An 18,116-nucleotide genomic window follows, 5' to 3' on the forward strand; every position below is an offset into this window, starting at 1 on the left:
CTGTTGTGTCATCTGTCCTCTCATTCAGAGTGTATGATAAATGGGCTGAGTAGAAACAGGAAGCCTAGACTCTCTTCAGCAGACTGACTTGTGATCTCGTGGAACTAATTCCTTCAGTACTTGTACTCTTACAGAAATTTTACCCTTGCTGTGTGGAACTACAAAGAGATTTAAGAGGTGTTATATCCACTCAGTGCTTGATAGTGTGATGAGACATGAGCCTCCAAATAGCTTGTAAAGTCAGCAACTATTCATGTATGGACAAAACACTGCATACTTTGCAGGATCGATATACAATGGTGATTAGTGCCAGTACATATAAGAGCAAGGCTAAGCTCTCAATCAAATTACCACTATAATATGCTCAATCATATATCTTTTTGTCCTTTTGTGTGGAATTCTGTCTGTCATGTATTGATTCTAACAGGAAACAGCAGAAAGGATGGCAGCTTCTTCTCCTGCTTTTAACACAATTTTATTCTTAGTCTTTCAGTGGAATTATCTTTATTGTTAAAAAGAAGTCTACTGTTTGGTTTACATACTCTATATAATATGTACTGAAATTGTTATCCATAGTGTGACACGTTTCAGTCGGTCCTCCGAGCCCATAGGGGGCGATGGAGAGCTATGGTTCCACTGGCAGGCCTTAGTCACACCTTTCGGGCACTGGGGAATTAGCTGGGAAGGTGTGCTGGCTGGAGTCTGCGACGTGCCCCTCAGGCAGAGGAGCGCCGGCACGGGTTTGTAGCGCACAGTTCTGCTACCCAAGGCAGGCTGGCCGGGGTAGGGGAACTCAGGCCCACCCAACTCCGCTGCATTCCAGCCCAGGGCCTGGTCAGTGGCAGAAGGCGAAGGTCCTGCCGTTGGGTCAGCGGGGCCATCCGCGCCTGCTGACCAAACACACCCACCCCACGGTGCAGTTCTGCCCCTGGGCTTCTTCCTACCCGGTCTCTCAAGCGGGTCTCTCCGGTCCCTCCAGCTCGTCCGGGTATTCCGCTGCTGGCAGCTCCAGCTCCCCCTCTGGTTCAGACTCACGTTGGCCCGGGCTACAGCCGGGCCCCTCTGGGTACTCAGCGGCTGGCAGTCCTGGTCACCACAGGCCTTCCTCCCGGTCAGGTTCCTCCTTGCCCAGGGCCTCCCCTGGGTCAGCAGCAGGATCGCGAGGGAGCAGCCAGCAGCCGGTGTCTGTCTCCCGCCCTGGTGCTCTCTTCACTGGGCAAAGGGCCCTGCCCTTTGTACTTCCTGTCCCACCCCTCCCCTTCCGGGGATTGGCGTAAGCTTGGTCTGGCCCCGCCCACTCAGGCTGAGAGAGTGGATCTTTACCCTCTGGTTCTGAGGGGAGCCACCCTGGCTCCCTACATACCCCACTCCTCAAATCCAGCTCCCGATCTTCAGAGCTGGCATCCTCACCCTCTCCGAGGTGGGATAGGAAATCCGCATTGGCGTTGTCTCGTTCCACCCGATGTTGAATCGTGAAGGCATAGGGCTGCAGAGCGAGATACCATCGCATCAGCCTGGCATTATTGTCCTTCATCTTATTACGCCACTTCAGGGCTGCGTGGTCCGTAACCAGTATAAAGGGGGCCCCGAGGATGTAGTAGTGGAGAGCATCGACTGCCCACTTAACTGCTAGGGCCTCTTTCTCCATGACGGAGTAGTTCTGTTCTCTGGGGAACAGCTTCCGACTGAGGTAAACAATTGGGTGTTCCTCCCCATCCTCCTCCTGCGAGAGGACCGCCCCAAGCCCTACACCTGAGGCATCGGTCTGAACAATAAAGTCATGATGAAAGTCAGGGCTGAAGAGTACTGGATCGCTACACAGCCATTCTTTGGTAGTTCGAAAGGCTGTCTCGCACTCGTTGGACCAATGCACCCGGCGGGGACTGTCCTTGGTCAAGAGCTCCGTTAGCGGGGCCATAATGCTTGTGAAGTGGGGTACAAACTGCTGGTAATAACCAGCTAAGCCCAAGAATTGACACACTTGCCTCTTCCTGGTCGGCACCGGACATTCCTGGAGTGCTTGGACTTTCCTGATGAGGGGGCGGACCTGTCCCCAGCCCAAGGTGTACCCCAGGTAAGTGGTTTCCTCCCGCCCGATTCAGCATTTTTTTGGATTGGCCGTAAGCCTAGCTGCGCGGAGGTCCCGGAGGACTGACGCTACTTGGTTAAGATGTTCCTCCCAGTTATTGCCATAGATGACCACTTTGTCCAGGTAGGCCGTAGTGTACTTTGTGTGTGGTTGCAACACCCGGTCCATCAAACAATGGAAGGTTGCTGGGGCCCCATGTAGGCCAAAAGGCATCCGGGTGAAATGGTATAACCCTGAAGGGGTGGCAAATGCGGTCTTCTCCTTGGACCTGGGATCCAAGGGGAACTGCCAGTACCCTTTGGTGAGATCTAAAGTGGTGATATAACAGGCCTCCCCGAGCCGGTCGAGGAGCTCATCGACGCGGGGCATCGGATAGGCGTTAAATTTTGAGATGGCGTTTACCCTCCGGAAGTCAATGCAAAACCGCTGGCTCCCATCTGGCTTTGGTATGAGGACGACGGGGCTCCGCCACTCACTCTGGGAGCTCTCAATAACACCCAGATCCAACATCTCCTGGACTTCCTCCTCTACGGCCTCCCGCATTCGCCTAGGCAATGGCCAGGTTGTCTCTCGGACCACCACCCCGGGTTCCGTCTGGATCACATGGTAGGTGAGCGTAGTCCGCCCGGGTTTCGTGGTGAATGTCTTGGGGAATGCCCTTACTAAGAAGAGTGCCTGTTCTTGCTGCTCAACTGTGAGTGTCTCTGCTAGCTGGGGCTCACCATTATCTGACTCCTTGGGTGGTTGGGGCCCCAGTTCCGGTTCGGGGGAATATGGGGCAACTAGGAGCCCTTCCCGGTCCTGCCAGGGTTTTAAGAGGTTTACATGATAAATCTGTTTTTCCTTACGGCGACCAGGTTGCCGAATCTCGTAGGTGACCGGCCCTACCTGGCGGAGGACCTCATACGGACCCTGCCAGTGGGCAAAAAGCTTTGATTCCTCCGAGGGGAGCAGGAGGAGTACTCGGTCCCCTGCCCAAATGATTGAGCCTGGGCGCCCTGATTGTAGTGCTACTCCTGGGCTTTTTGGGCTGCGTTTAAGTTCTCCCTTGCGAGCTCGCCCGCCCGCGCCAGCCGCCCCTGCAGTTGTAAGACGTATTGCAAGAGACCCTGTGTTACAGATGGGTTGTGTTCCCAAGTCTCCCTCAAGAGGTCCAACACCCCGCGGGGTCGCCGCCCATAGAGGAGCTCTAATGGGGAGAACTTTGTGGACGCCTGTGGGACTTCTCGAATTGCAGTAGTAAAGGAGGGAGCTGCTGGTCCCACTGGCGGAGGTCCTGGGTGGGGAAACGCCGCAACATTCCCTTCAGGGTCCAGTTAAACCGTTTGACCAATCCATCAGTCTGGGGATGGTAGACCGAGGTCTGCAATTTCTTAATCCCCAATAGGGCACATACCTGACGGAACAGCTTAGACGTGAAGTTGGTCCCTTGATCAGTGAATATCTCCCGTGGGATGCCCACCCTTGTGAAGATCTTCATGAGCTCTGCAGTGATAGTGCGGGCGGTGATACTTCTTAAGGGGACGGCCTCGGGGAAGCGGGTGGCGTAGTCCATCAGGACGAAGATGTATTAATGGCCCGCCTTACTTTTTGGAAAAGGCCCGACCAGGTCCATTGCTACCCGCTCAAATAGTACACCTACGGTTGGTAACGGGACCAGTGGGGCCTTCCGTTCCTCTGCCAGGGCTGCATGTTGGCAGTCCAGGCACAACGCACAGTAATCCTTCACCTCATGGTGGACGCCGGGCCAGAAGAACCTGGCCAGGACCCTGGCCACAGTTTTTTCCTGCCCTAAATGGCCGGCAGCCGGGATGTCATGTGCAAGCTTCAGGACAGCCTGATGGTGAATGCGGGGGACCACGATTTGGGTCCAGACCTCTTGGGTCTGGGGGTCTCGGTCAAGACGGTAAAGCCGCTCGTGGTTGAGTTCAAACCTGGGCCATTGGGTGGTGTGCCGCGCCTCCACGACCTCACCGTCCACCCGGGCCAGCTGCTCATAGGCGAACCAGAGCGTAGGGTCCTCCCTTTGATCCCGGCTAAAGTTCACCAGGTCAGGAGTGGGACCAGCCATTTCCAGGCCATCCTGCCCGGGGGTGGGACCTGGCTCAGCTCCAGGGTCGGAGCTCGAGTCAGGTCCTGTCTTCTTCTCAGGCGGGGCTCCCTCGAACGCCTCTTTGGTGGGTAGGGATTGGAGCACCTCGACGAAGTCTGGCCAGTCATGGCCCAGGATCACTGGATAGCCGAGGGATGACGCCACCGCCACATTCATTAACGGAGTTGCTCCGTGCACCATGATGGGGACCCGAACCGTGGGGTACGATTTTACGTCTCTGTGGATGCGCTGAATCCGTACTTCCCCAATGGTCCGGTTGGTGTCTGAGAAGAGCGCCTGGCGGACAAGGGTCTGCCCACAGCCCAAATCAACTAGACCCACCACAGGGACCCCAGCGACTTCCATGGGAGCTATCAGTTTGGCCATGGAGGGCAGATGGGCCCGTCGCTCTCCGGCGCACACCAGGCCAAAGTTGCAGTCCATTGCAGGACAGCCCCGTTGCAGATGACCATAGTCGCCACATCAGAAACAAGGTCCTACCTCTGGGCGTGCCGGCCGCGTGGGGGCACCAGTGGGGCCGCAGAGTGGGCTGGGGCCTGGTGGTCGGGTTAAGTGTCCAGGGCCGGAGAGTGGTGTGGACTCGGGGCGTCAGGAAAACTCGGTCCTGCCGCCATCTGGTCATCGGGTACGGTGGGGTGCGTTGGTTTGGGAGGTGGGCCCCCTCTGTTCAAGTTTCTGTGCATTGGGTCCAGGGTTTGTGGGGCGGGCGGCCGGTCCTATCGGGGCCTGTGCCTCGAGAAAGTCCTCCATAAGCGCGACGGCCGTGCTCAGATTTTGTGGCAATACCCAAGCCCTCCCCTGGGGTGGGAGGATGTGCACAAATTGTTCGAGGATGACCTGTTCACTCACCTCAGCTGCAGTTCGACACCCAGGCTGGAGCCATCGGGTACCTGCGTCCTTCAGTTCCTGGGCCACGGCCTGGGGTCTGGTGCCCAGTGGGTAGACTTTTTCCCGAAACCGTCGCCGAAAAGTTTCCAGGGTAATGTCGAAGGCATCCAAGATAGCTGTTTTCACTTGAGCATAAATGCGGGCCTCATCATCTAGAAGCCCACGGTAAGCCTTCTGGGCCAGCCCTGTCAGATATGGGGCGAGGAATGTCGCCCGTTAGTCAGGTGCCCAACCAGCCACTGAGGCAACCCTCTCGAAGGTCACTAGATAGGTCTCTGGGTCATCCTCAGGCCCCATCTTGGCCAGATGGATCGGTGGGGCGGGAGGGGCCGGGGTGGCTGCCCGCTTCAGTTGAGCACCACCATGGCCCGGCCACAGGGTTGCAAGCTGCTGGAAGCATTGGGTTTGTTGTTTCAACTGGAACAACACCAGGAACAACTGCTGGTGGTGGGGGCCCAGCTGCTGTACGAGTTGGTGCTGCTGCTGTTGCTGGCTCTCAGCCAGGAACTTGATAAGCCTTTCCATCTCCATCTTTCCGGTAGGGGAGCATCAGAGGCCCCCCGCACTAACCCCTTTCTGCAGGGATAGGGATCGCCTGCCCGCATTCTCCACCACTTGTGACACGTTTCAGTCGGTCCTCCGAGCCCCTAGGGGGCGATGGAGAGCTATGGTCCCACTGGCAGGCCTCAGTCACACCTTTTGGGTGCTGGGGAATTAGCGGGGAAAGTGTGCCGGCCGGAGTCTGCGGCGTGCCCCTCAGGCAGGGGAGCGCCGGCACAAGTCTGTAGCGCGCCCCTCAGGCAGGGGAGTGCCGGCACGAGTCTGTAGCGCACAGTTCTGCTGTCCAAGGCAGGCTGGCCGGGGTAGGGGAACTCAGGCCCACCCAACTCTGCTGCATTTCAGCCCAGGGCCCGGTCAGTGGCAGGAGGCGAAGGTCCTGCCGCTGGGTCAGCGGGGCCATCCGCGCCCGCTGACCAAACACACCCACCCCACGGTGCAGTTCTGCCCCTGGGCTACTTCCTACCTGGTCTCTCAAGCGGGTCTCTCTGGTTCCTCCAGCTCGTCTGGGTATTCCGCTGCTGGCAGCTCCAGCTCCCGCTCTGTGTCGGACTCACGCTGGCCCGGGCTACAGCCGGGCCCCTCCGGGTACTCAGCGGCTGGCAGTGCTGGTCGCCACAGGCCTTCCTCCCGGTCAGGTTCCTCCTTGCCCAGGGCCTCCCCTGGGTCAGCAGCCGGATCGCGAGGGAGCAGCCAGCAACCGGTGTCTGTCTCCCGCCCTGGTGCTCTCCTCACTGGGCAAAGGGCCCCACCCTTTGTACTTCCTGTCCCACCCCTCCCCTTCCGGGGATTGGCATAAGCTTGGTCTGGCCCCACCCACTCAGGCTGAGAGGGTGGCTCTTTACCCTCTGGTTTGGAGGGGAGCCACCCTGGCTCCCTACACATAGTTTATGACATCCTGTCCATGCTGTTTAGGAAGAATCTACCAGTCCCCCTTGTGATCGTCATATTTCTTCTGTCAGATCACCAGTTGGCTATGTAGGTGTCACGGTAACAGCTGTTTGATACTACATACCAGTCATGAGATACAGGAATGCTAAGTAAGTTTGATTGCACAGGTTTAAATGAGGGCAGCATTTAGACTTATATCTTCTGCAGTATGATAATTCTGCCTTGAGGAAATAAGTTGTAGACTTCGCAAGAAATTATTGCAAAATTCTGTTTTCTCATTTTTATTTTCAGTGGTTTGGTTTAAGAGCATATTTGCTGTATTTATTTTTATTTATTCTCTATTTGTTATTTTATAGACACATATCCAGAAAAACTGAAAGCTAAAGAAAAGAAAGGACAGAATACCCTCTGGATTTTCTTCCCATGTGCAGAGTATACTTACTGAAGCATTCAATCAACTCTGAGGATCAATGTATTTGTAAGTAGGTTTAACAGAATGAAATATCATTTATAAGGGGTTTTGTGAATAATTTTAAGAATGTTAATGTTCTTCTAGGCAGTCTCTCTCCTGCACATGCAAACATAAACACACATAAAGTTAAAAGAGCATCGAGAGGGCAAAAACATTTTATGACTGGATATTCCCCTAGGGAATTTACTGCACTCCAGATTGAGGAAGGAGAATAAGGGCTGAAACTTTCTTTATTTTTCTATAGGAAATGCTGAGCTCTTTAGATTTCTTCTATAGGCGGCATAAATTAGCCACTGTCTCTGGATGGTGGCACATCAAAGAAAAGCCATGAGGGAATGGGTGGAATAAAAAAAGGTGCAACCACTAGGGGTAATGGAGGGAGACAAGCTTCCAAAAGTCTACTTCCTCAAATGTATTACTATTCTGTCTATATCTTTGTCACTGTACTTGTAGGAATAATGAATTCTCAGTCATGGACTCTTGTGCTTCCACTCTGAGTCTGTTTTTGTTTTGTTTTGTTTTGTTTTTGCACCACGGCAGGAAATCACCACTAACTGACGTGGTGAAAACCTATCAAACTTGATTAGTCTCAGTCATATGCCTTTTAATTATGGGAGGGAGTGACAAAGGGCAATTTTGACAAGTTTACATGACATGTGGAGACCTTCCTGTTTGATAAACTAAACTAAATTTCTGTGAGCTCTAGAATTACAAGTGGCTAAGGTTTTTTAAAAATGTATTTTAAAACTGAATGTCACCAATGTGATTCAAGCAAAGTTGGAAAAATCATTAAGCTTACAGGTGTGAATTTGATGGACATTCTGTGATGTTAGTCTGACAGTACAAATTATCTGTATTTCATTAATTTGAGTTCAGAGATTTTGTGGTTTGGGGAGTTTATATGTGTGTGAATGGGCAGGGTTGTTGGTTTTTTGGTGTTTGCTGTTTTAATCACCATGTACAAAAAGTCATTGCCATAGATCCATTTCCACTTTGTTGATGAAAAAAATGGAAATATTGTGAACTGAATATGATTTCATGAAATATTGCAAGTACAGAGACCTTAAGGGATGCGCATTTTACCTGATTCTCTATTCCCTGCCTAGCCAAAAATTCAGCTGACATTGATCAGAAGTTTGGGCACTACAGATGCAGGATATAGTTTCAAATTTGAACTATGTAGCCTTATTGGTATATTGGAATCTTGGGGCTGATTTGAGGAATCCTGTGGCCATCTTATTTTAGCATCTATACATTCTCATGCATAATAAACATTTTGGAGCCTCTTACATTTCTGTGTCCCTAACAGCTTGATTTTAGTGGTCTTTGAGATGCACAAATTCTATTGAAGCTAACTGGAATCCTGCATGTGAAATGACACCGTTATCAGGACCCAAAATACATGAAAATTCAAATGGTTTTGTATGTATTGACCATTTATTTTCCCTCAAGGTCAAATAGGTCACTATATTTTTGACACTTAATTCTCTTTGTCATCTAAAAATATTCTGCATCTTATGAAAATCTTCAAACGTTTTGAAGTGATTAGGAACAGTCAACATGGATTCACCAAGGGCAAGTCAGGCCTGATCAACCTGATTACCATCTATGATGAGATAACTGGCTCTGTGGATAGGTGGAAAGCGGTGGATGTGATATATCTTGACTCTAGCAAAGCTTTTGATATGGTCTCCCACAGTATTCTTGCCAGCAAGTTAAAAAAGTATGGAAAGGATGAATGGACTATAAGGTGGATAGAAAGCTGGCAAGATCATCAGGCTCAATTGGTAGTGATCAATGGCTCCATGTCTAGCTGGCAGCCGGTATCAAGTGGAGTGCCCCAGGGGTCGGTCCTGGGTCCGGTTTTGTTCAATATCTTCATAAATGATCTGGAGGATGGTGTGGATTGCACCCTCAGCAAGTTTGCAGATGACACTAAACTGGGAGGAGAGGTAGATACACTGGAGGGTAGGGATAGGATACAGAGGGCCCTAGACAAATTGGAGGATTGGGCCAAAAGAAATCTGATGAGGTTCAACAAGGACAAGTGTGGAGTCCTGCACTTAGTACGGAAGAATTCCATGCACTGCTACAGACTAGGGACCGAATGGCTCGGCAGCAGTTCTGCAAAAAAGGACCTAGGGGTTACAGTGGATGAAAAGCTGGATATGAGTCAACAGTGTGCTCTTGTTGCCAAGAAGGCCAATGGCATTTTGGGATGTATATGTAGGGGCATTGCCAGCAGATCGAGGGACTTGATCGTTCCCCTCTATTCGACATTGGTGAGGCCTCATCTGGAGTACTGTGTCCAGTTTTGGGCACCACACTACAAAAAGGATGTGGAAAAATTGGAGAGAGTCCAGCAGAGGGCAACAAAAATTATTAGGGCACTGGAACGCATGAGTTATGAGGAGAGGCTGAGGGAACTGGGATTGTTTAGTCTGCAGAAGAGAAGAATGAGTGGGGATTTGATAGCTGCTTTCAACTACCTGAAAGGGGGTTCCAAGAGGATGGATCTAGACTGTCCTCAATGGTAGCTGATGACAGAACAAGGAGTAATGGTCTCAAGTTGCAGTGGGGGAGATTTAGGTTGGATATGAGGAAAAACTTTTTCACTAGGAGGGTGGTGAAACACTGGAATGCATTACCTAGTGAGGTGGTGGAATCTCCTTCCTCAGATATTTTTAAGGTCAGGCTTGACAAAGCCCTGGCTGGGATGATTTAATTGGGGATTGGTCCTGCTTTGAGCAGGGGGTTGGACTAGATGACCTCCTGAGGTCCCTTCCAACCCTGATATTCTATGATTCTATGAATATGCAGTATTATTGCAAGTAATTTTTTTCAGGATTTTTTTGTTTAAAGGTGACTTTTAAAATGGTCTGGGAATGCAGTTTGCCATCTGTTACCTTAATAGAAATTATTTAATTATTTTTTTAAAAAATTCTCTATAATCATAGGACAACATGAGTGGTTTCTCTCTCTCTCTCTCTCTCTTTAGATAATTTAAAGGAGCCTGTTTTTCAGACAGTGAATGGTTCTGTGCACTTGAAGCCCATTTCAGGTTGGATAATCAGAAACTGAAGACCCCACTTATATCCATAGAACCCTACTAACCACAGAGGGGTTGCAGTAGTTGGGGCCCAGTATACTTCCTGATAAAACCCTGAAATATCTCTGCACAGCAGGCTGAGCGGTGGAAGTGGTATCCTTATTAATTCTGAACTTTCCCTTGTAGGTTCAGATATATTATAATATTTTAATAAACTGTAGTTTTTAATCTACTTTGGGGCAAAGTGGTTCTTTAGTGGAAAACTGTTTTGTGCACAATGTAACTGAGATTCATGCAGCAAAGTACAGTTTGATTCACTTGAACATGGAAATTGGCTATTTTATGAGTCATTTGTGAATGATTACTACAGCTATATTGCACGTTATAACTTAGGAAACCTACAGCAGTTGTAGAAAAGTAATATTGAAAGAGGCTGTCCAACACATTTGTTTCTTTGACAACAAGTGATCAATTCTAATTCGTCAGATTTTAGTTTTAGTGCTATTTTCTTAGAAATCTGAAAGGATACTTATGAAGACAGTAGTGGCACTAAAATATGGCAAGTCAAATTTGATCATATCTTTTGTCAAAATAAAACCAAATCAGGAGATCAACTCATGAGTCATTGTTAAATTTAAGTGTAAGGTAGAGGAAAAATGAGAATATATTATGAATTTTTGTCAATTTGTATAATTTTTCAGTTAGGCAGTCATAAATCAAGGAGTATTGTATTTTTGAGGCTCATTAAAGAGACATTGTACATCGGAATAGTGAAGCAGTCAGCATAATGAAATTATGAATGCCTAAGTATAACTATCTGTATGTAAATTATGTGAGACAGATTTGCTAATGTTACAGAGGAGAATAACAATCTATTTGACAGTTCCCTGTAGGTGCTACTTCTGGATGCAAGTGACAGATGTTAAATGTAAACCTCTTCAACAGCAATCACTTATTAGCATGCAGTGAAGGGTGGGGGGAGGCAATATTGAATAGGATAAATAGCAGATAGTGCCATTTAAATAATTTGTTCTTGTACTGCTATATGACCATTTTTTAAAGTGATTACTTTTTTATTGACAAAACTCAGTTATATGAGGAAGCATTCTAGAATTTAATTTAGAAAAAAATGTTGCTCAAAGAATCAACAACTTTAAGAGAATTAACTGAATACTGTAGATAAAACTAGGTGAAGAAAACTGTTTATAGAATGTTTCATTGCCTTTTTTTAAGCAAACTCCTTATTTTTGTGACTGTTTCATTTGAAAGTATTCATGAATATTCATTAAATTTCACTATGGTAAGAGTGTTGGTTGTGTATTTGCTGGTGGTTGTTACCACTGTGTGATTGGTCAGCTTAGGCACATGGTATTGTTTGTGTCTTCTGACAGATGAGTGTTACTATAATAGAGTGTAGACATGATTCGTTAGGCCCTTAATGCTTTTGGAGAGATGTTAGGAGGATTTTTTGGAGTCAGCAGGATTAGGGAACTTGTAGGAGATTTTAAACTTATATTATTTCTGTATCACTTAGACCAGACCTGCCCTAACACATTATTGCTAGAAAATATATGATATTATGATATTATAGACGGGGAAATCGGGAGCTTGTAATAATCAATTTCTTAAACAGAGATCAGCATTAAATTAGTTCAGAAAACTATCAACTACTGTTGCAGTAGTTTCTCTCTCGTGTTGTTTTATAATTAATTGTTAGGTGTTTATATACCTTACTATAATGTGAAACCTAATGCAAGGAGTCTGCATTCTGTGGCCTGCGTTGTGCAGGAGGTCAGACTAGATGATCATAATGGTCCCTTCTGACCTTAGTATCTATGAATCTGTGAGTCAGTAAACGTGGTTAATAGAAGTATAGATACATAGCATTAATTTTTCTGATCGCCAAAGTGTTTTTCTATTTACATGACGGCCTGTCCTCCCATAGAAATCTTCTAAACTGCCAACAAAACTGGTATTCAAATGGGGAAAAACTAAGCGAACAGGGAGAGTTTATTGTTGAAAAATCTCTGTTCATTTAGCCTTCATACTATCTCCTTCATACTAATATTATGAAGGCTTAGATACTATAGCATCATAGAATTGCAGGACAGGAAGGACCTCGAGAGGTTATCTATGGTATTTATAGAATGTTTTCTTGTTACCCTCTAGCTAGTTTAATCTCATTTTGTGTCTTGGCCTTTCTAATTTTTTTTCCTTGCATACTTGTGTTGTTCATTTATATTCATCTTTTGTAATTTGACCTTGAGTTTCAGATCATTGACGATCTCCTGGGTAAGACAGGGTGGTCTCTTGCCATACTTCTATTCTTTCCTATGCAATGGGATAGTTTGTTCTTGTGCCCTTAATAATGTCTCTTTGAAAAACTGCCAACTATGTACACTTGCTTTCTGTTTCCTTCTGCTAACTGATAGTGTTGCTTTGTGTACCTTGCATGAAATCTCTTATCCACTTGGTGGTTCAATGGACCTGCAGTGGGGTGCATGCACCATTGTGGCGCCTCCTGCTGCTGTCTTGGGAATTAGCTCTGCATGTCAGTGCACCCTCTTTGGATGGTGCCTCACCACTGTCATTCCTGCTCTAGGACCCACATCTCTCCAAGAACTGTGGCAATCCTCTTCAGTGACACAAGCCTTCGGCCATGCCACACACTGTGCCCCCCCCCTCCTTCCGGGGGACCTGCAGTCCACTGTTTAACCACTTCCCTTAGTGTCTACTGCAGCAAATTGTCTGGCCACTTCCTTGTGGCCCCAGCATCCTCTTTGCTCTTTCCTCAGGGCCTCAGTCTGCAAAACTCAGCAGCCAGCCAGGAGCTGTCTCCTCACTCCCCTAATTCCTGTTAGCAGCCCTGCTCTGTCCAGGGTGTTGGCAGTTCTCTCAGCCCTCCAGAGACACAGTCCTTCCTCCTTGAACTCCCAGCAGAGAAATGAACTCCTCTGCCCTGCAGCTCCCTTTTTATATGGTCCTGCTTGGCCCTGATTGACTGCTCCCTTCAGCCCTTCTCTGATTGGCTGTCTCTGGTGAAGCTTCATTGGGACTGCTTTTAACTCCCTTTCTGCCAGTGAGGGGCAGCCACCCCATCACAGGACCCTTGCAGATTTATAATTCATTTTCAGGGTTTTAAATAATCAAACATGCACACACTGTATGATTGACTTCCTGGGCATAGTTTTTGTTCTCCTTGTTGGTGGTGGTGTTGTGTTTGCTAATTTGTTTCCTTCTTCCTTTGATTTGAGTTAAGGAATTCCTTTCTCTGTTTCTTTCTTTTTAAGAGGCAGTTACAGTTCACTACATATAGCAGTTTTTTCCACATCATTCAGTGTGTTCTGATTTTCTGTATATCTGTTTTCCTTAATGCTATTCAGATATACCATTTCATTAACAACTTAATAATTAAGTGTTCTTTCTCATATAAGTTCTGACCTGTGCCTATGTGGATCAGATGGCCAGTCTTACCAAAGGGAGACAATATTCTTACCATACTGTAAAGAAAGGCAAACTGATCAGACCCACAGCAAGGTGTAAATCTAGTTCTGATGGTTAAATCAACTTATAGCACGGGGCAGGTAGGGCAGCATTTGGAGGCCCAAGATGGACTTAAGGTATGGGAGATGAGGGGGTCCACGGGAGGCAATCAGTTACCATGCCTCTCATAAATAAGCTGTAGTTGGAGGTTTCTGCCCGCACCTAAGATTGTTGGCTGTGCCTAGGAGATCAGCATGGTAGGACACTTGAGTTTTGGTGAAATATGTTTGTTCCATTTCACTGGAAATTATGGTTCATTGGCAAAAACTGTTTTTTTATTCAGTATAGACTATCTGATTGAACTGAACAAATGAAAGTCACTTTTGTGTAGTTTTAACTTGATTATTGAAAAAGAGAGTTTGATAAACAATTATTAAACATAATTTCAAATGTCAAGTAAACTCTATGAATAGATGAAGAAAAAGATTTATTTTGCTATATATTAGCACAAACTGTAGTGTGCCACAAATAGAACACTGGATGCAGTTATTAGCAATATGCTCATGTCTTAACTTGCACACAAGAAGCAGCTATTTATAATGCTAATGGCTATTGTTGATATTCATTAAGTATAAAACACCATAAACTATTCCCGAAGAAAGATAAAACAAATATTTTGCTTCTCTCTCTTCATGGTAATGTATCGTCTTTCTTTCTCTCCAAAATACTCCAGTGTTATTTTTTTATTAAACTCCATTGCCTTTCATTAATATTATTTCAGATTCATCTAATCATATATCAAAAAGAATAACTTTAGCTTTGTTTTTTCATTAAATTAATCACATGACTAACAGAAAAAAGTCTGTTTCAAGGATATAAAATCAGTATGTTTTTCAGCCACATAAAACTTCAATCCAGAAACTGAAGCTAGTGCAGAATATGGCAACCCATACGGCAACCCATTTCATAAGCAGTTTCCTTCTCTGTTAACACAGCACACTTGTGTTTCTTGAACTGCATTGACTGGTTTCCTCTCATATTTATATTAGTGGTTTCAAAATGAATACAACCAATCATAGGCCCTTTTTTACGTTAGCTGCAAACAAATTATATTTAGTAACATATATTTTAACTCATATTGGTATTTTTGAATTTTCACAATGTAATTTAATACATCTATGCCATTAAATCAGCAACCTTTCTTCTAGAGACACTGGAATGTTCCTTCTAATTTTTAGTACAGGAAATGTATTGTAGGGGAATGTTGCCTGTATCTTGTAATATAGTTCTAAAAATGATGGGTCAGATCCTAAATGAATGGGTGTATTTCCCTTAACCTCAGTTAAGAATGACAGGTTTCAGAGTGGTAGCCATGTTAGTCTGTATCAGCAAAAAGAACGAGGAGTACTTGTGGCACCTTAGAGACTAACAAATTTATTTGAGCATAAGCTTTCGTGGGCCTCAGCCCACTTCATCGGATGCATGCAGTGGAAAATACAGTAGGAAGATATATATATATATATACACACACAGGGAACATGAAAAAATTTGCCACACCAGCTATCATGAGAGCAATCAGGTAAGATTAGCTATTATCTGATGAAGTGGGTTTTAGCCCACGAAAGCTTATGCTCAAATAAATTTGTTAGTCTCTACAGTGCCACAAGTACTCCTCGTTCTTTCAGTTCAGAATGTGGCCCACTGAGCAGAAATTAGCCTTTTATCTTTGAAATATATCTTCTAAGTTTATGGGAGTATAATGCAATGTTCTGGAATGGGTCAGCAGCAGTAGGGGTTGACCCTGGGATCTCTGAATCCAAAAGTATGAGCATTTTCTGTGTGAGATAACGAACCAGATTTCATAGCTGAAACGCTGAAGCACATTCATAAATCACTCTACATATACTAGCCACTAAATAGAGAGTGTCACATTGTGTTAGTGTAAGTTACAAATAACATGGGACAACTAGATTCAACATGGTAATGGACATACAGTGGACAAGATCTCAACATAGCTAAAATACCAACATTGCTGATGATTCAAATGTATCCATGAGACCATTAGTGTGATGAATAGGTCAGGGTTTTGATGTGTTACAGTTTGTGTGGATTAATGGGTACCCAGTCCTCTTGGCTTACACAACGATAGCAGCTGTGTACCCTAGCTCTCTCTGTATCAAATGCCCATGTACAGAAATATTTGTTTCTATGTCACCAGTAAGTATCAGTGCCATGACAAAGCATAATCAAGGAACAGCATGGAATTTATTGGCTTACAATAGTACCTGAAGGCCCATTCAAGAATTTGGCTCAGCTGTGCCAAATTTTGTACATGGGCATTTGCCAGTTATGACATATAGAGATGTCTTTTTTGATTGGATGGCTTTTATCCTTCTCTCTTTTTTTTTTGTGTATGTGTAATAATGTATACCTCCAACCTTTGCCACACACCTGAGTTTGAAGCCATGACTATATCATTACGAAAGTAGAGATTAACTTTTTGTACATGGTAATTATTTTATAGCTGAAAGTTAATTGATATCACAAATGTCAGCTGGCCCTTTCCTTGCAACACATCATTGTCATCTATATGGCATGCTGTGTACATTAGGCAGTAGTCAGTAGTTCAGGAGTGTTGTTGTGCAATGGGTGTATATTTTTCAGTACAAGACTGCCATCATCTGAAGTTATTGGTCCAGATGGTTACAAGTAGAGTCATTTTGAGAATATGCACTCTGTAGCTGTATGTGCTTACTTAAATCTAACCTTTTCTTTTTATTTACTTTGCAACTCTTGTTTATGTACTGCAGTATCATATTTCCGTTCTTTTAACTGAGATTGAATGTTTCATCACTAACCATTTTTCAAGTGGCATATAAACAACCGTGTTCCATATTAACTGTACTAGGATATTCACTTCTCATTTTCTGTGGATTCTTCCACAAGTGATTCTGCATAGTCTCACTTCTGGCTAATGTGCCACCTGGTATAATCTAACTGTGTATCCTTCTCCAGGCAGTGTCTGTTGAGTGCATGCATGCCTCCTCCTGTCTATGAATGTTCTGAGAGTGAGGCTATATAACGGCCAATGTGCCCTCTATTGCCTCGGTTACTTCCAACCATTGCACCAGATGGCAGTGGACTGTACCAGTCCCTCACATTGGGTGTTTTCCTCCTACTTTGTGCCTTTGGATAGCTTGCTATAGTTGGTTTTTGAGTGTTAGTGTAATTTAAGGTGGTTTTATAGTATAGTTTTTGGGTTGGTTCCGTGAGATGGTGGAACCAAATAAGAGGAAGCCAGTTTTTAAGAGACTTACTTTGTTGCCCACCTGTCTTCCCAATGTTTGACAGCCACATTAGATGCTTTAAGTGCCCCCTTGTCTGTATGTTCTATATGCTAGATTTTCTGACCCAGAGTGCATCAGGAGAAGCAGAATAGACTGCAGATTTTCTTGCTTAAAGAAGCCCTTTCTGCTAAACTGTCGGGTTTTGGGAGATCATTAGATCAAAAGATTAAGGCCTTTTTCAGTTCTAGTTGCCTCTTACAGCAAGGTTAAGGTGCCTAAAGGATCCCCAGGGATTGGGATCTTCATTGGTTGGAGCTCTTGTTCCTGTTTCATCGGCTCCTCCTGATAAAGCTATACCTGTTCTGTCTGATCAGCGGCTAAGGAGCCTAGGATCACACCATTGATTCTGGCTGTGTGGATTCTGAAGAAAAAGGTGAGGGAAAAAACACTCATTGTTAGCAGTGCCAGATCCTATGGGTCCCATTCAGACTTGGCCTTTGCAGTTCCAACTCTGAAACCTAAGCTGGTTCTGCATTGCACCTCACAGCCCTGAGGTACAGCACTAAGCCTTTCTCTAGATCTGGTTTTCCCTAAGTCTGCACAACCAGCACTGTTATGCATTTCCACTCCAATGCCACACTTGAATTAAGAGCCATTTGTCTGGGTCCCAGATCGTTTCCCCCTCACAGAAAGGGCAAGATTGTTCACAAGACAACAGAAAAAGCACCACTATATATTATGTCAACAAGAAAGTAGGTGTCCTTTCTTCCCTGTTATGTGCTGAGATAGTTAATCTGTGGAACTGGTGCATTCTTCATTATCTTGGGGGTGCTAGGTACTGTGGCAACTGAGTAATCATTTCTTAGTGCTTCTGCTTGAACATAGGGATAGCCAGTAGAGATCAGGATTCAATTATCAATAAGGGATGGGAGGGGATGGAAAGGGATGGGCCATAGGTATAAATTTAGAGGCCTTTTGCAGAGCCACTTCTCAAGGAGCAAGAGCTCAGTGATTGAATGAGTTTCCAAGATAAGGAGAATTTTGGCTTCAGGGAGTGTTTGGCAGCAGGGGAAGGAAGTCAAGGGATTATAATAAATAGAAAGGCACCAAGTCCCCAATAAAATTAACTGGCAGAAGGGAAATATGCAGTACACATAACAGACATACCCTAAACATAGGCTACATAAAGAAGCCACACGAATAAAAAAAAGTGCAGGGAAAAGACCAGTGGCAGGGTTGGGGCTACCCAGTTTATTGCACTGAGTGCAACTTGTATGATTAACTGC

The 18,116-nt window shown here is 45.7% G+C and overlaps 1 protein-coding gene across 21 annotated transcripts in view; it reads left to right on the forward strand.

The window, feature by feature from the left end:
- Positions 1–18,116, forward strand: part of TENM3 (teneurin transmembrane protein 3) — a 2,191,633-nt gene that overhangs the window by 67,899 nt on the left and 2,105,618 nt on the right. For all 21 annotated transcript variants that reach the window (XM_073341694.1, XM_073341703.1, XM_073341702.1 and 18 more), the window contains exon 2: positions 6,896–7,017. The gene's annotated coding sequence lies outside the window, so the exon portion shown is untranslated. The remainder of the gene's footprint in view (positions 1–6,895; positions 7,018–18,116) is intronic.

Source organism: Lepidochelys kempii, chromosome 4 (assembly GCF_965140285.1).
Source record: "Lepidochelys kempii isolate rLepKem1 chromosome 4, rLepKem1.hap1, whole genome shotgun sequence".
In the NCBI taxonomy this organism is placed as follows: Eukaryota; Metazoa; Chordata; order Testudines; family Cheloniidae; genus Lepidochelys; species Lepidochelys kempii.